This window comes from Haemaphysalis longicornis, unplaced genomic scaffold, assembly GCF_048455015.1.
Source record: "Haemaphysalis longicornis isolate Haplotype H1 unplaced genomic scaffold, Haemaphysalis longicornis Haplotype H1 scaffold_4, whole genome shotgun sequence".
Lineage (NCBI taxonomy): Eukaryota > Metazoa > Arthropoda > Arachnida > Ixodida > Ixodidae > Haemaphysalis > Haemaphysalis longicornis.
Genome location: NW_027526361.1, coordinates 170,257,482 through 170,278,669, shown reverse-complemented (window position 1 = coordinate 170,278,669; position 21,188 = coordinate 170,257,482). Strand labels below are relative to the sequence as shown.

Genomic DNA, 21,188 nt, shown 5'->3' with positions numbered 1-21,188 from the left:
GTGGATTTTTTATGATAGGTAGGATGTAATATAAAGGCCTAAATATTTGTTAGATGAAACAGATTGAAGAAGGGTTAAGTTTAGTGATACGAAAATGTTTTAATAGCGGCAGGACAGATTCGCATAGATTTACACTTGTCAACGTTTGAGGTCATCTGCTACTTACGACACCAGAAAGAGATAGTGAATGTCATCCTGTAGCACATGCGCGTCATTAATTGTGGTTATTTCACGGAAAGGACGCAGTCATCTGCGAAAAAATGGACTGGGGAAGAAATAAAGTTAGGCAAGGTGGTAGGCCGCCTTCAAAAGTCTTTTTTTTTTCGCGAGAACAATTTTCAGGTTTTTTTTGTGCACGCCCAAACATTCACATATATGTCGCAACAAAAATTATCCTCCTATCGGCATTAGTTTGCGAGTTACAGCACGTTTTGTACACCCTATGCTGCTATAGCGAAACCGAAACCACATTTACAACTGTGGTTTCGGTTTCGAATAATTGCTTTCGAAAGTAAGTGTTGTTTCGTCTATTTTAATGCTATTCAAAATACTTTATGCATTTTATTGTGGCTGTTATATAAGAGGATGTAATTAAATACAACTTTGTGTTTAAAAGTTTTCGTAAATCTCTAAAAACAGCCACAAGGGGGACGCACGATCCTCGTCGGAATTTTTGTCTTTTTGTTGTTTGCCTTGGTCAGGGTACGTCAGGCTTCGTTCTGAATTTGTTCCACGTGTCAACGCTACCAGGGCTGTATCCTTAGGCCACCTGGACCATATTACGACCAGCATGGGTAAGTGCAGAACACAGAGGACGAGGAAGCGCAAGTTTGCTGGAAATCCTTACACGACGACGAGGCTACCTACTGACACAGACGCGGGTATTTCGGCGACCGCGAAGAAGCTTGGGGATATAACCAAGGCGTACAAGGCTGCGCTAGAGAATTCTACGCTCCAAGGGAACAGGATAATGGACATTGGTATTGTTTCTTCAGTGTTTTCATCGCTGGCATGTTCCGAATGCATGAACACAACACTGAAGCTCGAGGAACGCTCTCACCAAGGGATATGCTCGGCTTGTGCGGTCGTGTGTACCGACTGTGGGTTCGAGCGCCCATTTCATACGTCGAGAAAGGTGGGTCGTACAAATGAGAACAATTTACGTCTGTTTACGCGATGCGCCAGTTAGGAAAAGGGCACGCTGGTGCGAAAACTTTTTCCAAAGTGATGAACATGCCTCCTCCACGTCACTCCGCCTGAGACAAATTGTCATCTCGGCTTTCTGCAGCGGCAGGAGAAGTGGCGTCGAAGTCGATGACTGATGCTGCTGTTGAAATTCGTCGTGTTGTGGGGAGTGCCGAGTGTGGTGTTTCAGGTGATGGCACATGACAGAAGCTTGGCCATTCATCTTTGAACGCTTGTGCGTCTGTGATTTCTGTTGACACGGGAAAGGTTATTGATGTTGAAGCCCTTTCTAGCTCGTGTAAGTCTTGTAAAACCAAAAGCAAGCTTCTGCAAGATAGTGCTTCGTACTAGGAATGGAAGGCAAACCACACTTCCTGTTAAGAAAACCACGAAGGAAGTGCTGGCAGTGTGGAGACGGTAGGTTTATACAGAATATTTGAAAGGTCGAAAGCCAAAAGAGATTTGAAGTACCTGCAGTACTACGGCGATGGTGATTCCAAGAGACTGCATTGGGCATGTCCAGAAGCGTGTTGGCTGCCGCCTCAGAAAACTGAAGAAGAGAGCGCGTGGACTCGTTGGTAAGGCAAAGCTCACTTATGCCCTCATTGACCGCCTGCAAAACTACTATGACATCGCCTTAAGGGCTAATGTGGGGAACCTTTCTGCAATGAAAAAGGCTACCCTTGCCAGTCTTTTTCATTGCAGCTCTACCGACAAGCAGCCGAGACATGGCCTGTGTCCACGTGGACCGAAAAGCTGGTGCGGATACCAAAGGGTCGAAGAACTCGGCCAAGGGAAATACCTACACAAAGGAGGACTTCTAAATGATGTTCTCAACAAAGCTAAAACTGTCTACAGTGATCTGTGCTCTGATGAACTTCTAATGAAGTGCCGGCGTGGAAAGACGCAAAATGCTAATGAGTGTTTCAATGGTCTAATATGGCAGCGGGCACCCAAAGAGGTCTACGTGAGCTTGCCTACAGTAATGTTTGCCTTGCATGATGCTGTGGCACACTTTAATAATGGCAGTGTAAGCACCCTAGTTATCCTGAGGCAAGCTGGCATAGAACCAGGGTACTACACGATGAAAGCTTGCATCGCCAGGGATCACCAGCGCATGCAGAATGCTAAACGCAAGTTAGCGGATGGGACAAAACAGGCCAGGAAGAAAAGACGAGCAGCCACACGAACAAAAGGAGACTATAAGGCTTCCGCAGAAGGGCCCAGCTATGAATCTGGTGCATTTTAGGCCTGCATGCGAAGATTGTGACACTTTTTGCAAGCTCGGAAATCTTTGTTTACGTTTTTCTGAAAATACCAATTTGCTCCAAATGATGCGACGCAAACTTTCATAACTTATTTCTCAGCGTATTCTTTCAACTGAAATTTTGCACAATGATTTACAAAATATATATCTGTGCAGTGAACTAGAATAAAAGAAATCCATAGAATATTTTTAATTCGCAGCTGAATTCGCAAACAGGTTCAGTCTAAATTGGCTTTTTCCCCGTTTTTCTGTTTTTCTTAACATTACTTCCTTGATATTTACTGCATAATATTTATTTTAGTTCACTGCATAGCTCCACCCATTAGTTACACAAGTGTCAAAGCTTTACTGAATAAAGCCACTGATTAGTCACTTATCACAGCTGGCGTGGTAATGCAATTTAATGCAATTTTTGACAAAGATTACCTCCCAATAAATAAATTTTCAATATTTTGCACCGTCAATGGCTGGGTAAATAAATAAGACATGCTTGTTTTGAGGGAGAAGTTATTTCAACGCTGGCTGCTCTTAAAAAAAATTTTGTTTTTGAGTGGCCCACCACCAATGTCATCCTGTAGCGCATGCGCGTCATTGTGTTATTTCACGGAAAGGACGCAGTCATCTGGGTAAAAATGGCCTGGGGAAGAAATAAAGTTAGGCAAATCAAAATTCAGATGAGAAAAAGTAGTGGACTTAAAGGGGTCCTGAAATACCTTCCGCCGATGCATGGATGTACATGTACCCAAATAAAGCAATGCATTTGCAATCTCCTCCCGCAAGAATTTTCTTAAAGCGATGAGTATTAGCTGAGAAATCGTAAATTAAAAACCGCGCATTATCGTCGCTTCGTGTTTCCTCCTCCTTTCGACTTGCTCTCCGATGTTGACGGTGCGCGAGCCGCGCCTGTAATGATGCTGCGCTCCGCAGCGCTGACGTACTTCCGCTATTGCGCTGCTCAGACTGTCGTCTGCTACGGGCAAGCTTTGTTGACACCATGAATCCCGCTCTCCGCTCAAGGCTGGAAAGGCGAACGAAAAATCTGGCCGCATGTATGCGGCGGCCTGGCCTTGCCCTTTCGCGGTGTACGTTGCTGGCGGCACATGACTTTTTATCGGCGGCGAACTCGCAGCCGCACGGGGAGGGTCGTGCGCTCGTTCCCTTGATGCACTGCGCACTGTTTATCGAAAAAGCGCCGTATCAGATGTGGCCCCGCTGTTGCCGGATCTTATTTTGCGGCGGTGGTAATTCCTGCCGGCGGCATGTAAAAAAATCATATTAAACCGATACAGAACCCGTGCACAAAACGCTTCAATTATGTGACCCGTTCAGCTTGGGGCGACGCGTGGTGGAGAGCGGCAACGTTGGCAATACATGCTCCTTCGCGGCTCTGAGCTTTCTAGCGCTGGACCGAGCGCCATTTCTTTGACAACCTCAAACATCGGTTGCCTTGGCAACAAGGCACAAACCACTCCAGAAGTCAGTTAGGGTTGCGTGATCCCGGTTCAGCTTGGGGCTCCACTTCGCGACATGTGGGCACTGCAGGCGTACCACTCACTCCCATTGGGAAGTGCGAGATGCGTTTGGCATTACAGGAGGCGATGGTGTGTGTGTGTTGTGGACGCCTTTGTTTCGCGATGAAATGCGACGTTGTGCTTCTGCGGGTGGATAGTGCTTCCCAGGGTCTGGATTATCTTTCTCGAGCGACGTACGACTCAACCTCGCATGGGGTATGTGCAGTGTGCGTGGCTAAAAGCCATCGGCTTGTGCGCCAGAGTTAAGTGACTTGCTGTTTGTCCCCGCAAACCGCGCGCGAGATGAGTACCGAGTTTACGACGGGCAGAAGGCAACCCATCCTCTGTCAATCGTGGTTCAGACTTTCAACGCATGTTGTGACGTTGTGTTCGTTAGAAACGCATCTGTGGATTGTTTTGAAGTTGAATAAAATGTATGCGTCAAACCCGGGCATTCGGCTCAGGGCGTTCTCGGCGATTGCACGAAAGAAGTGCCACGGGGCTTCAATGCTTTCTTTATAGAACGTACTCAGGTAAGAGAATATTCATGTCGTGTTATGGCCGTGTTGCATTCAATATAAACGGTTAAGCGTTTGTTTAACACTTATTTCGTTTGTCGTAAAATGCCCAAGCACTCCGGCACTCCGCTTGCAGATCAGCCGGCGAGCCGACGCTGAGCAGACGACTCATCTCTGCCGGAAGTGCGTGAAAAAGCCGCCCAATAGCAGGATGTCTAGCTCATGACGAACATCTGGGAATCGATGATGTAGACTTGTGAAGTTGGCGGCGTCCAAAAACACGAAGGAAAGGGTGAGAAAAAAACGACAAACTTTGCAACAAAAGTGTGAGCTTTCCGCTGTGCGTAAAAGAATAATACTTCGCACAGAGGACGTTGACGACCCAATCAAACGGTTGCGCTAGTTCATTTAGTGTGCTCAAAATGCCTTTCAGGGCCCCTTTAATACCGTACGTTTGGGGTCACCCAATAACACAGGCTGAAATGAAGAGCTTGCTTTGTTAGCAACCACAAACTGTCGGCGGTTAGTGAAGAAACATTCAATCCATTTTAGCTTATTAGTATCACGACCCAAATTTCTAAATTGAACTAGAAGTAATCGGTGTGAGACTGGTTCGAATGCTTTCACAAAATCTAAAAAGATGCAATCGGGAAAACAACTACGGTCAAGAATACTATGCAGTTTGTGAGTGAATAGTAGTAGTTGAGGTTCGCACAAAAATGTCTCCCTGAAAACCATGTTGTGCAGGATGAAAAAATGAATCAGATTCCAAGACTTTTGCTAAGTTAGACAAAATCACGGGATGAAGGATCTTGCACTGAAAGTTGGTGATTGATATGGGTTGATAGTTGAAAGGTGAATGTCTGTCCCCTAATTTAAATGATAGCAACCAGGTTCCCTATTTTCCAGGCCGACGGCAGTTCACCGACGCCTAATGATTGCTGAAAAAGTTTAGATAACATAATAGAACAACACTGTTTAGTACTTTTGCGGAACTTTGGAATAATAGAGTCAATACCAAATGCGCACGATGTTTTGATGCTGTCAATTATTTTGCAAATTCCAATCAGATATATGAGCACAGGGTATATCGAGATATAATCATCAGAGCGAAATTCTGGCGTATCGCGGGTTAATGATCTTGAAAAAGAACTAGAAAAGGCATTGTTTATACACTAGCACCCTCATGTTCGGGTACTGGGTCACTGTTTGAATCAATCATGGCTATTGTTGTCTTCTCGAGTGGGTTTATTACGCTCCAAAATTTTCTAGGGTTATTACGCAGTATGTCTGGTAAAGTGTTAGTAAGAAAGTTCTTTTTCGCGTTTTTAATAGCAGACACGTATTCGGCCTAATGGTAATGGTACCACCGGCATTGACTGTCAGACTTCTTTTCCCTAAGCGGTAAAACCATTTTTTTCTATTTGCTAAACGCCTGATGTGGTTATACTGAGGGGCCATAGGGTTATAAGAAATTTTTGGAACGGGATGAAGTGCTTGCTGAGGTGCTTTATTTGATTTTTGAAAAAGGTATAATTAGACTCAGCAGTACTCTCATTAAATCCGTTTAAAAAATTACTTAAAACTGCGTCTATATCCTGGTGTTTTATCATGAAATCGGCGTTACTGTAATTACTTAGTACTTTGGTTCGCCTAGTAGCCTTCTCCACAGAAAAAGTTATTGAAAAATGTAGTAGGGCATGGTCGCTTTATTTTGACATATGTGTAATCTCAGAACATAGGTCAGGGCAAGTTGTGAGACCTAAATTTTGTATTGTAGCACTTGTAGCTGGTATTCCAGTGGGCTTTAAACCCATTTGAATTAGATCAAAATGCACACACAAGTCGAGATATTGCTGGTTAACGGATAAATGTTGGCTTTAGAAAGGCATTGGTGGCAACCAATGAACTCCTGGAAATTAAAGTCTCCCTACAGAAACCAAGAAATGAAGGATAGCGAGTGATTACAGTATTGATTGGGTCATGAAGTTCAGTTACAAATGTGGCTGGGGAGTTAAGGGGGCGATTGGAGGCACCTAATATCATTATACGATGAGACCGTTTTACCGATACTCATATCATTTCCAAGGATGAAGATATGTTAAGAGCGAATGAGCCAAGCCGCGGTTTGACGGCTCAATTGGTTGCTTGTAGTAAATGTTTTTGTTGGCACTGTCCGAAAATTTCTGAACAGGCATTGCAATATTTGTAAATAATAATAATAATACTAGTAATAATAATAATATAACAATAATAATAATAATACCCTGGAGACCCTTGTGTTCGGAGCTACGCGCAGCCATTGGCTGCGGTCGGCGGTGCGTCACCCTTTCTTTCGTTAGCAGCCGACGCCATGCCCCGCGTAGTACTGGCTGCTCGCGAGTGCCGTCGGTCGCCCCGTCGCACTTCTCGCGTCGCCCGTTAGGGTAGGCACATCAGTTATAGAATTGCGGAAACGAGTCTTCGCCGACCAGATACATACCCCCACAAATTACACCCTCGCTCACGACAATTTTTCAAGATTTCCAACAACGACGCTCATGATATTTTTGCGTGCGGCTCTATCACGGTGAACAGATCCCTCTATGATCGGTTGGCCCAGAAAAGGCTTTGCATCGCCGCAGTAATTCAGTAATTGCATAACCAAGGCGCCCTGACGTAAAGTGGTGAACGAAGCAACACTTGTGTGACGGATAAGTAGCGTTGATATTTGTCCTTGCAAAGATACGCCGCGCCGTGGACTTCCGAATCCAGTGCCGAAATCTCGGGAACCGCAGAAACAACAGGCGACTTCCCCAAAGCCAGAAATGCAGATTGGCTGCAACATTTGAGGGAACCCGTCATTTCATAAGTGCGAGCTTCGTCATAGTGGCTGCGTCACGCCAAAAAAAAAAAAAAAAAAACTACATCAATCCTCCTTTGAACGACATGAGGATTCACAAGTAAACTGTTCAAAATGATCTTTCTTCTCTTGCTGCTGCCTTTGCACTATTACGAGGTGTAATTTTCAATATATGTTGTCGTGAGCACGTAATCTAGCAACTGCGCACGCGAAACCGCGACTTTCAAAGACAATGTAGGGACCATTTAAACGCCACTGTTACTAATGAGGTGCGGCACCGCAATGGCGTATCACAGAATTTGTGTCCACCAGGATTTTATTCCTTCAGATTTGCATTATTCTGTCCCAGCGCGCGCGTTTCAAGAAGGCAGCATTCCCGCCCTCAGTACGGCCGGTCGACGAAGAGCCGGATCCTTGCGGTGAACGGAGGTCGCTGGTAATCCAACTCGCAGATGTCGGGGAAAGGCGGGCGGCAATTCGGGAAAAACAAGCGCGAGCAAGAGCAGCCAAGCGCAAGAGCAAGAAGAGCCCGGGAAACGAAGCGTTCCCCGGACGTCGACCCCCAGGGTTCAGCTGACAGTTGCGGCCCCTCTCCCACCTCGTCGGCAGCGGTGAACCAAAGGCCCTGTACACGGAAGAATTACCGCACATAGCCGAGGCTCCCCCAAATCACCCGCGGCAATCAGCACCGACCCGACACTAAGTCCGGGCTGAACCTCTGGGCAAGCGCAATTAAGACAGTTCCCTCTTATCCACCGAGGCTTCCGCTCCAGCTCTTTGGATCAATTGTTTTTTCATTCTATGTTGCCTTTTATGCTTACAGACGTTGAGAACTGGAACCTCGAGTATGTCTGGATCACAAGTGCCTGAGAAGAATTGTTTTGTTCCTACCTTTATTTCTGCCCGAGAATCTTACCGCTGCTTTCCAATTGACACTTTCCTTGTGTGGTTGTTGTAACTATGTCTCGCACCAACTGCCATCCGCCTAAGTTAGTTCATTATCGGGAATTTTACCGATTCATTGCACACGGGTCACTCTTAGCTTGCTAAAGGAAAAGCTTCCTTAGTGGGAGCCATGGATGACCTTCTGTCAATAAACTAGTGCGTTTCCCCGTAGACCAGTTTATCGAACAAAAAGCTCTGAGAATATCTCTGGACACACTGCGCGTGCATAAAACCGTACTTCCATCGTACACATCGTACGATGGAAGTACGCTATACGATGGAAATCGTACATAGTTATTAAACCTGCCGATAAAGGAGGCGCCATTGTATTTCTTGACAAATAGACTATGTTAAAGAGGCCAATGACCAACTATCGGTATCCACGTTCTACAAAGCACACCCCAATGATCTTACTCAAGATTATCAGCAAATCCTCAAAGGTGAACTTGCTGAGCTTGTAAGTATAAAGCAATCAATAAAACCACGGCTCGTTACCTGATCCCTTTAAGCTCGGTAGGCGGTAAATTCTACCTTCCCGTTAAGATTCACAAGGTAAACAACCCAGGTCGCCCCACTGTTTCTGGCATTGGCACTGTTACCGAAAACCTCTCGCGCTATGTTGATCATCTCCTTTGAGGCACTCTGTCCACCTTTCCCTTCTTTATTAAGGATACCAATCATTTTCACTGAGACATCATAAAAAATGAACTTCCTGATCGCTGCCTCCTAGTCACCATCAATATTGCGTCACTATACACTAACACCCCATGAAGATGGTATCACCGCTGTATCACTACGTATGAGCAGTCGTCGTGCGACGGACCTATCGATTCGTCTACCCTCCAAAATTTCTGTAGACTTAATAATGAACTTAAGAACTTTCATTTTGACGGGGTCCATTACTCGCAAGTCAGCAGAACGCAAATGGTTGCTCGAATCAAACCCAACTACGCCAATATCTTTATGGCTCACCTGGAATCAAACTTCCTTGACAGTAAAAATTTAAAGCCACTGTACGACATTTCATGATCTGGCAGCACAGTAACGCGGAGGTCCTCACCTGCATTGAAGCATTTAGCCTAGCGCATCCTACAGTCAAATCTCGGTAGAACGAACACCACATTAACGAACTTTTCTGATTAACGAACGTTTAAGAAATCCGACGCTGAGTGCTTATAGTTTTAATGTAAAATTATTTCACTACTACGTACTTCAGAAAAGCGAACTTTTTGAAATAACGATCGTTTCATTTAGTTCCGTGCCATATAAACAACGCCTCAGTACTACGAACTGATATTTTGAAGTGCACAGGTTCTTCGATTTCAATGAAACAATCGCGGCAACCGGAGCCGTAGGCTAGCACATGACATGGCAAAGCACAGTAAGCGGACGTCTTGCACCTCGCTCCACAGAAAGCACGTGCCGATGTGACCGAGATACAAAAGGAAGGTTCCGATGATCCAAACAAAACATTAAAAAGGGTGGGCGGCCTTTTTCGACATGTTTTTTAGGCGACGGTGCTTCATATTATTCTGGCTCTATGGAGCGTGGAGGCATGCACGGAGCACAGGTTATCGGGCCTCAGAAAGCATGGTTCAACGTGGGGAGGATAGAAAAATGAAACGCAGAAACGAACTTTTCTTCTAAAGCAAAGCTTTTTACCTCTACCCTCCAAGGGTTCTTTCGCGACCGTTGGTGCCAACAGAAAACTCTCCGAACAAAATAGAAGAATTTACTGGCGCCGCCAGGAATCGAACTTCGACCTAATAGAGTACCACAGCGAGGGCCCGTTATCTTACTGATTTAGCTACAAGCCTTTTTTCCCCTTTATTACCGTTTGTCTCAAACAAAAAACTAGGTTAGTGTGATTTTATAACACTCGCCACCTTTGCGATAACACAAGTTTAAAATCTCTTCAGCTGAACAAGGTCATCTAGCATTGGTAACCATTCAGGTGGTTCGCTTAGCGCTCTGTATAACTCACGTGTGTTGACCATACTCTCAATAAAATACTCTCTGGCGGGCCGCGCATTGGGATTGGCATGCCTGTCAGCCATCCTTGTGCGCCACAAGCTGTTCAAGCTGATCAACATAATCATGTCGAATGGCACGCCTCCTGTATCACACACAGATAGAAAACGGATCCTGAAAGGGTGCATGGGCCGGTCCTTTTTAACAGTACGCTGTAGGATGTCCCAGTGAAATCTCGCGTCTGAGCAGTTCAGAAAAAAGTGGTCATTAGTTTCCAGCTTTAGGCATATGCGAAAGTTAATGTTCCAAAGTATGTCTAATCCTTTCTCCTGGAGCCATGGCTTTGCAGGAAGCGTGCCACTGTGGAGCTGAAAAAAGAAACTTTTAACGAATGCGCGCACGGGCATTCTCTTTACCCTCTTGAGCACGTCACCTTCCCTTCCCACTGTATACATAGACCTGTATAGGGGAATGGGTAACATAACATCAATCAGGTCCATATACAGGGTGTTCCAGCTATCATGCACCAAGATTTTAAGTAATGGCTGAACTCAAAGAAAACCTAGTGCATACTGTTTGTAGTACTGTGGAGAAGCGGGCCACATTTTGTTCGTCAATTACGCTTAATTAAGTATATGTAATTAATTGTCTAACTCCAGAAGTACTGTCCTAATCTCTTAAGTGTCAATGAGGCACTTGTAGGTAACCACGAGGGGCATCTAACTGCAGTATTTTCAGCGACGAACTAATTGCGTACTCATTATTTCTGACTGATAAAGAAACCCGCGAAATATGAAAAATACCACGTGACCGCGCCTTCGCGTGCATTAGCGCGCATCGTAAAGAAATGCCCTCAAAGGCTGCCTCTGATTTAGCCAAAACGAAATAAACAAAAAAAAAGAAAGAAGAAATCGCGACCGAGCTTGTGCCTTATCTGCACACACACAGTGTGAATCTTGCTGTTGCTGCTCCTTCCATGCATGCCATTATCAAGGTGATACGCTGTCTCTTCGGCGGGTGGCAGGCGAAGCAGTTGCTTTCAATCAGCTTATTTGGGGCCGCTGCTTTACAATGCGCGCGGAAGCGCCGTCACGTGCTTTTTTCATATTTCTCGGGGGTTTCTTTATCAGTCAGAATAAATGAGTACGCAATTAGTTCGTCGCTGAAAATATATCAGTTAGATGCCTCTCGTGGGTATCTACAAGTGCCTCATTGACACTTCAGTGATTAGGACAGTACTTCTCGAGTTACATAATTGTTACAACAAATTAGTTAAGTGTTATTAACGAAAAAAGTACTCTCCGCTTCTCCACAGTTCTGCAAGCATTAAGCACTAGGTTTTCTTCGAGTAACGCCATTGCTCTTTTTTTTTAATCTTGGTGCATGATAGATGGGACACCCTGTATAGCTTTTTGCGTGTGACATTGCTCAAGTACTCTATCAAAAATTTACTCTCAATAATTTGAACGCTCATACAACTTCGCGCATGAAACCACATAGACTTGCTCGTCTACCCCCAAAAGAGGACACAACAAATTCAGGTATGTGATCACGAAGGCGCACTTGGATGACAGTACGTAGACAGTACGTAGATCCCTTAAGAAACGAAACCTGGACACAATCTGCTTCAGAAACAAGTGGCAGAGCCCCAAGCCTCCTTTTCGAACCGCGCGAAACAGGTTCGAGCGGCTGGTCTGCTCCCAGAAATAAACTGGGTCAATTTAACAGCATCATCGCGGCAGTCAAAAGATTTCCTAGACCTATCACTAAACTTCAACCTTACGCAAACCGTAAATTTTCCAACACGCGGCACAAACACTCTTGACCTGGTTTTGAGTTCTCACCCCGAAAACATTATCTCCTGTAGACGGGCTGAGTGATCACAGTATTGTTCTATTTAATTTGAACATTTCCGCTCCAATCAGACAATGTTCAATAAAATTATTTCGAGACTACAGTAAAGCGGACATTTCTAGAATTAACAGGGAACTTAAAACCTTCTTTGAACATCTAAATGAAACTGTTTACACAAGGTCTGTAAAGGAAAACTGGCGTTTGTACAAACAAAAACTACTCAGCCTAATTAGTAATTATGTACCCCTCGTTTGTATAAGTGATGAAATGGGAAGGCCCTGGTACACAAATCTGTTAAAAAACTAGCTCAAACGAAAAAGCGCCTCTTTAAATTGGCAAAAAAAATCTGGTACTGCCCCGAAATAGAAGAACTACTACAACTGCTTGCGAAGCGCTCAAAAAAAAATTTGTTTCATCAGGACCTTCTTGATATCCTGCATGGTAATCCCAAAAAAGTCAAGAACTCACTCCCAACAGACATCAGTCGCATAACATCACCTTAACCAATCCTGATGGGTCACACGACCCAGTCGAAAAACGCTCTGACGTCCTAAATTGCTACTTTTCTTCCGTTTTTACGTGTGAACCTTCGAGCAACATTCCTGCCTTACTAAGATTGGACTTCACTGACATGCCTGCCATTGAAGTAACTGCTGAAGGTACCATGAACCTAACAAAAAAGCTCAAAATTTCTAGCTCCCCTGGACGTGACAATATACCAGTGAAACTACTTAAAGCTTCCGACGTCATCTCTAGCCAGATCTTACAAATAATTTTTACCCAGTCCATACGCGAGGGCACTCTGCCGAAAGACTGGAACATAGACAAAGTAGTCCCTGTTTTCAAGTCTGGCAAGCGCTCCGACCCACCCAATTATCGCCCGATCTCACTTACATGTATTGCCTGTAAACGTTTTTAACATATATATTTGCACATTGCTAAACACCTCGAAAGGAATTCTTTTTTTTTCAGCAATCAGCATGGCTTTCTTCCAGGCCTGTCATGTGAAACACAACTTTTTTAATTCACTACAGACCTTCACCAAAACTTCGATTCTTCATTCCAGACAGGCGTTATTTACTTAGATTTTTCAAAGGCCTTTGACTGCGTACTCATAAACGACTAGTGTCCAAACTTTCGTGTCTTCATCTCGACCCGCTAATCATTTCATGGATCACCTGTTTCCTAACAGATCGCGTTCAGTTCACTTGTGTTGGAGATCGCTGCTCAGAAACTACCAAAGTAATATCGGGTGTTCCTCAGGGATCACTACTCGGTCCAATTCTTTTCCTTATTTTTATAAACGACTTCCCAAGTGGCATTTCATCTCCAATCCGTCTTTTTGCCGAAGATTGTGTAATTTACCGCCGTGTCATAACCAGCGATGACCAATCCGTCCTCCAAAAGGACACAACCTTAATTGCCAAATGGTGCTCACGCTGGATGATTAGTCTAAATGTTAGTAACTGTAAGTTCATGCATGTTACCAGGAAGCGTTTCCATAACTACATTCCCATAGTGCTTAGGCACAGTTAATCTATCTGAGGTCCATAGATACCGCTACCTTGGCGTTACCATCACTAACAAACTAAACTGGACGAACCAAATTCTAAAACTAACAGCCGATGCCTCGAATTCCCTGAACTACGTTAGAATATCGTTGTACCTGTCCCCTCCATCGATCCGTAAAATAGCATATGAGACTTTCATCCTCACCAAACTGGAATATGCCTCCTCCATTTGGAACCCGCACCAAACGTACCTGGCTGACATACTAGAAGCTGTCCAAAACCGCGCTACCCGTTTCATCTCATCCAAATATGGCCATGCTACGAGTGTCACCAACTTAAAAGCATCTGTCGGACTGCCCCTATTAGCATCAAGACGTAAACTTTCACTGCTCTGCCTATTCCATAAATTGTATTATAACTTCCCTGACCTTCGTTCTACGCTTTTATTTCCACCCGTGCGCTCATCACATCGCCTCTTCATCTCTATGACCACTCAGAGACTTCACGGTTCGACCAATGCTTTCAACAAATATTTCTTTCCGGTAGCAATAGAACAATGGAACTCCCAACCAGAATCCGTCGTTGCAGAGCAAAACCCTTCGAAATTCCGTGAGGTACTTAGCTCCTATATCATTAATTAGGCTACAATATTCTGTTTCTCGTATCTTTTTCTATGCGTAATTTTAGCGTCCTTTCCAATTGCTTTTACCTCTGGTTGCTTCTTTACATGCCTGAAAAAATATATTTACACCCCCTGCCCGTAATACAAAAACTGGAGACCCGGCGTTTCTAAGCCGGCTAGGCTCCTTCTTCAGAGGTGACACGGCTTACATTGCAACGCCGCCTTGCAACCCTTCGCCGCTGCTGGCCTACCACAAACCCCGCACTGCGGAACGCAGCTAGTGTGTTTACACAGACTGGGGAGTCCCTTGCGAGCCATTGCGGCTCCGTGGGGTTCGCTGTAAAGGCACTTCCTACAGTTCGCCCCTTTTTCGAAGATGACAGTTCCAGCAGGGTCAGCTTTTTGGTGTGCCGCCTCGCATTGTTCAGAGACGGGGCTGTGTTCCTTGACCTGTCTGCGGTCGTCACTCTTGCACTGCTTGTCCTCCCGGGAATATTTTGGGCTACTGAGCGCAAAGAGTGGGGAACTCTACTCCGAGTGCTTTGCCCATTGTTGCATGGTCCTTAGGGCAAGAGGATTAGACGGCCCACTGACGCCAAAGGCTTGTGACCGCGTGAGAGTACGCAGGCCGGCAGGACGGCGCCCTTCTGGCTCCTGGTTCATAGGGCATTGGCACGCGTTTGAAATGCCATACGAATGACGCCCTCAGTCAGTTCATTGCTCTTTCTAGATTCTTTTTTTCGGCGGACCGGGAAACCTACGACTTCTTGAAATTGCTCACCTCTCACCCTCACCCTTCTCTCTTTTCATTTCCTTTCTCATGCCTGTTCATCTGTACTTTCTTTACACGAATATATGTCGGAATTGTTCCTGTATTGCTGTCTGAATTCCTGCTATGTGTGTACTATTATTTTGCCCCCCCCCCACCCCTTTTTATCCTTTTCATGCCTGTACGTCTTCACTTTCTTTACACGAATGTATGTCGGAATTGTTCCTGTATTACTGTCTGAATTCTTGCTATGTGTGTGCTATTATATTGCCCCCCCTTATGTAATACCCCGCAAGGGGCCTTTAAGGGTACAATAAATGATGATGATGATGATGAAGTCGATCCCCAAATAAAAACCGCAAACACACTGTGTAGCTTCTGAACAAAAACTCTCCAGATCGACAGCACCTGAAGGACATAGAACACTTTGGCTACACGAAATAAATTGCACACAGTAGCTTGTGCAAACATCGACAAATCCTTCCCACCACACCTAGTTGTCTAAACTCTTGCGCGAAGGCAGGTGGTGTACTCACCGAGCGCATCTATACGGGTTTACCCCTGCATTCTCGCTGAATGCCACGTGATAGCGTCACGCGACATCTTGCGCCGCTGTGCACGCCGCCCACGGCACGTCATACGGCCCTGCGAGCGCCTTGCGGGTACGCTAGAAATTACAAAAATTAAAGGACGCTCGCACCAACGCATAGCATCTCACTTCTAGTACGCAAATGTCCTAAAGCCTGTGGCCAATTAGAGCCAATTTATAAAATATCCTTTTCTTCTTTGATAGATACAACAGGAATGACAAATGTAAGGCAAGTGCTCGTGGCGCGCTATTTTTTAGTAGAAATAATAATTCCACCGAAGAAAACTCACACCATCTTCCCATGGGGAACCCTGACGAGGATGCGAAGCGTCATGGTGGCCCGAGTGGTTCCACTGTGTTGCCGTAATGTTGAGTGATCTGGTGTTTAGTAGAGGCAGAGGGAATTCCGCGTCCGGGTTCACACCGGTGGCAAAGGCACGCAAGTACTGTTGTATTACAGTGAGTAGGCGGTGGTTTTTGAGGCGCCAAAACTCGTCCATCATGTTCTTGTCGATGTTGTCTGCTCTGTGGTAGAACCGGTAGTCTCCGTCAGCATCGGTGAGGTAAAGGTTCTTGACGTTGTTGCACCGGCTGAGAGAACGTACACGCCCTCCTCTTCGCAGCTTTGTCTTCTTCTCCTTCTTCTTCTTCAGCGATTCTCCTACGGGAAGATGACGACGGTGGTTGAACGCGAAGCTATCTCGTGATGTATTCTTTGGTTGGCCCATCCCTAGGGGCATCCTGCCACAATCATCATCAGAGGCACTGCGTACGGGGCATGGACGCGGGACTTCCCTCCGAGCATGAGATGCTTCGCATCTAAAAAAACGAGGTAGATTAAGCGCGTGTGCATTCCCTTTTAATTATTGTCTCAATCAATCTCCTCGTCGTTGCCTTCGGTGTCAGTTCTGCTTAAAACTAACAAACCACCGCAGTTACACTGGCGTTACTTTCGGGAGGGGCAGGCTGAGCCCCTTCGGCTACCAGCCCCTTTGGTAGAGAGAGGGGGGTGTCACTTGTGCTTCACCATTGTGTAAATTGGACTTCGAAAATTTGAATACGACTATTGCCGCTCTCGTCCCACCAGCCTACTCAATTTTTTTGCCTCTATAACAGAAGAAGGCTATTTACGCCTGGGGTGTCCATGATATGCGCGACTTGAATAGTTAATTCCCAATGGGGTGACTGAAGGCGAAGGAAGAACGAATTCTGGAGAGGGGGCGCCCTCGGAATGACCGCAACGCGCGGAAGCGTGTAGCCAGCAAGAGTGTTCCTCGAGTTAGGAGACAGGGCCCAACGATAGTGGCCATTGTGTCATCAGCGGCTGTTTGTGTGGCTTTTTGTTGCACATTATAGAGGTTTTGTGAGCTCATGGTGAATGTAAAGCTTTTTCCTAAATAACTATGGTGATACTTAGAGACCGTGAACTCCGCGAGGCCTGGAAGATTTTCCGGGGAAACTGAAAATAATACGACTGAAAAAGAAATCTGGCCGAGATTCAAGCGTAAGGTAGGGGCACGGAGCAAGATATAAAGTTGCTCCGTGGGTGGGGGTGCCGGGCTTCTAGGACAAAATTGAAATTCGGTGAATGTATGCAGGTAAATATAAAAAGAACGGTGGTTTTCCGGAACAGAGAATGGTTGGTATTTGAATGCACAACCCGTACGCACTTATTCAGCACTTCTGAGATATAGAAGCTGCGGGTGTTTCCAAAAAAGGCCCGTTTTTCCTCTACGACAATATCCTAGGCCAGTGTTCGCAAATTTATTTCAGCATGCCAGCCCAGCCTACGTAATACTCTTAATAAGATTTGCTGCATTTTGGGCGGCTTCCTTGTGTTTGTTATGTTTTGGATATTGGGAGTGTGCGTGTAATTCGTGTTATTTCAGTGTATGTAATTTAAAAAATACATAATGAAGGCGCTAGACCATCGCAAAGACCAGTTAATTTTTTTAGCTGATTTGCATGCCGCAAAAAAGAGCGAATACTATAAATAAAAGAAGGTGTCCTAAAGCAAAAAAGGGCAAAGAATTCAATCGGCTGACAAACAGGTGTCCCCAGGACTAGGTATTACAAATATATAGATAAATGTAAAATTTCCAAAAATACCTGGCAAAGATCAAACATTTGGCATCAACCAAAAAATAAACTGACTGTTCCAGATTGTTGTCCATAACCCACATTAAGTGGAAATAAAAGTACAACGGCTGTCGCAAACAGGCAAGCACCGGATAATTTGGTCGCCGAAAAGTATGTGCACCGAAATGTTCGTACGCCAAAATGTTCGTGCAGCGAAACGCCCGTACACCGATTTGTCCGTGCACCGAAATGTCCATTTACCGATATTTTCCGCAACGAAACATACTACACCGAAATGTCCTACACCCGCCTGCAGTTTGTCCGGTGCTCCCTGAAAAAATTCGTCTACGAGCGTTTCTTTGAATTATATTTTTCTCCAGACAATCCGCTGTTGGCGGTGTTATTATTCGTATAATATACGTAGTTCGATGTGAGTATTAAATTTCTGAGTCAATTTCGCCCCAGGATTATCCGACACTATATTTTAATTTAAAAACTTCATTGTAACGGTATTGTAACGACACGTTCTAATGTTCGAAGTGGGACTGAAACGCATTTCATTCGCAATAAAGGAACTTGTAACGGGAACTCGTTTCAAAATTTGGAAGGAACGAGGAACGAGCTTTTGCTCCGGTTTTAGAGGAATGTGCACAACCCTGACAAACAGCGACAAAACGAAAGCGTCAAATTTTCAAACGCCCTCCCAAACGTAAACATTATCCTGCAGAAATACTACCCCATTTTAGCCACTAACGAAAGACTTTAAAAGATGTTCCCGGAAGCACCAAGGGTTACCTACCGGAGAGATAGGAATCTAAAAGATATTTTAGGGCATGCTAAAACACAGCCTTCAAAGCAACCAGTCATGGCCAGATGCTCTGGTACCAGATGCAAGACTTGCAGGGACCTGCAGACAGACGGCAGTGTAAAAAGCACAGCCAGTAATTATGTTCACAAGAATATTTCAAGTTTTACGTTCACTTCATCTAACATTTTGTATATGTTGGAATGGTCAATGTGCCACAAACAGTATATTGGCGAAACGAGTCAACCTATGAGCCTACGTCTTAATGATCACCGGGCATGTACTCTTAGCAAATCCTCCATAGCTGTAGCGCAGCATTTCAACCAACTAGGCCACAATTTTGATGACGTTAAGTTGTATATACTTCAGTCAAACTTTAAGTCTCCTAAGTACAGAAAATACCGGGAATCCTATTTAATTCAGAAATTCAACTCCATGGAACCTGCTGGAATTAATGCGTCTAGGGACAACTTGGAATCCTTGCGATATTCGCAGAAAATACAGCATTAGGCACTGTCTTGCATGTACCTTCTCTAAAGAATATGACCGCTCCCTCTGCTCCTTATGTGGTCACCTAATTCCTTCTGTTTTCATTCCCTAGCTTCCAGTGTAGTACGCGCAGGCATCCCTCCAACCTTTTTTCGAGAATTCTATTTACTTTTATTTTTTTCTGTATTTTTTTGCCCCGCTTTATCTTGCACCCCGACGACCCCCTAACTTTATCTTTCCTTTTTTGAATTTCAGCAAAGGCCTGTTCCAGGAATGTTGCTATTGGCGACACGTGTCATTTCAATTGAGCGGTTATTGCTGTTTCTTTTGTGGGTGTGCGTGTGTGGTTTTTCCTCCCCTTTTCTTTTTTTTTTCTTGTTTCGTTTTCTTCTGGCCCTAGTTATTCTCCCCCTTCTCTACCTTTTCTTTTGACCTGATGCTTGCAGATAGCTTCTGAGAAGGACTCCTCGCACCGCCGGCTCTGCTTTCGGCGTTTCTGAGAACCTTTCGGCCGCGCGGCGGGCCAGCAAACACATTCGCATTCTTTCTCTCCAAGAATTTCCAGGAATATCAACCTCCGGCTGTCTTCTCTCTTACCGACTTCGCGGCTGAAACTATATAACCTTCTTTCCCCATCAATATCTCCTCCTACATACTCCCAAACCAACCCGCTTTCTCAATTTCACTTCCTTCTCTCCTCTCACCTGGGGACCTACCCCTATATAAAGCGTGTCAGCCAGGCGAGGGGTTGTCCTGCCGAAGACAAGACTCTTTGCTGAAACGTTGGCAACAATCGTGATTTCTACTTTCTTCGAAGTTTGCTTTGCTTGTGTTCTCTACCATCTTCCAAGAAGTTATACTGCTCTCTCTCTCTCTCTCTCTCTCTCTATATATATATATATATATATATATATATATATATATATATATATATATATATATATATATATATGGGGTTTGGAAATGAGGGACTCGTTAGGAAATACTGCAAGCAATGCCGGCAGTCTACAACGCCAAAGAAGGCATAGGGGAATGGTTAGACTATTTTTTTGCCGTTAGTGACGTTACATTATTATTATTTTTATTAATTACGTGAGAACGAAAGAAAGAAAAACACGCGCCCAGAGTGGGGACCGAACCCACCCCTTTCGGTTAGATCTCGAATGCCTTACAAATTCGGCCGAATTGGTAAGGCATTCGAGATCTAATCGAAAGGCGTGGGTTCGGTCCCCACTCTGGGAGCGTGTTTTTCTTTCTTTCTTTCTCACGTAATTAATGAAAAATAATAATAATGTAACGTCACTAACGGTAAAAAAATAGTCTAACCATTCCCCTATGCCTTCTTTGGCGTTGTAGACTGCCGGCATTTCTTTCTGTATATATATATATATATATATATATATATATATATATATATATATATATATATATATATATATATATATATATATATATATATATATATATATATATATATATATATAACTTTGAAGATGGTAGAGAACACAAGAGAAGAAAAACTTCGAACAAGGTAGAAAGCAAGTTCTCTTTGCTGAAACGTAGGCCACAATCGTGCTTTTACCTTGTTCGAAGTTTTTCTTCTCTTATATATATATATATATATATATATATATATATATATATATATATATATATATATATATATATATATATATATATATATATATATATATATATATATATATATATATATATACATATATATTTATATATATATATATATATATATATATATTGTTACAGCGCAGTTTCTACGAAAGGACATTGTCTCCGGGGTTTCTAATGGAAAGGGATTGACCAAGCCCACTGTGGTTTGGTAGAAGAGGAGGTTGAGGTGGTGACTGGACCAGCCGGTTCCCGATCTGTTCGCGTGGCCCTTCCCGGACCACATCACTCTAAAAAAACCCATTTCATCCATCAAGACCGTGTCACGTGGTAGAGGTGCGGGGTAACAACGTCCTGGACCCTGTGGACCCAGCGAAATCCTGCGTTCTCCGTTGGAGTAGGCGAATCGCCGGCTTGGATCCAGCTGACATGGCGCCGTCTCGGAATGGTGAAAACTCTTCCCCAGTGGTGCTCAACGGTTGGCCCCACAAGGAACCACGCTCGTTCTCTGGGAACAATGACGAAGATGTCGAGGAATGGCTCAAACACTACGAAAGGGTGAGCAAATACAATCGCTGGGACACAGCGGCGCAACTAGCGTATGT

At 44.5% G+C, this 21,188-nt stretch overlaps 1 pseudogene; it reads left to right on the top strand.

Annotated features, from left to right (window-relative positions):
* The first annotated feature begins 790 nt into the window (after positions 1-790).
* On the top strand, positions 791-2,434 carry LOC144180666 (uncharacterized; annotated as a pseudogene).
* Positions 2,435-21,188: the final 18,754 nt, after the last annotated feature.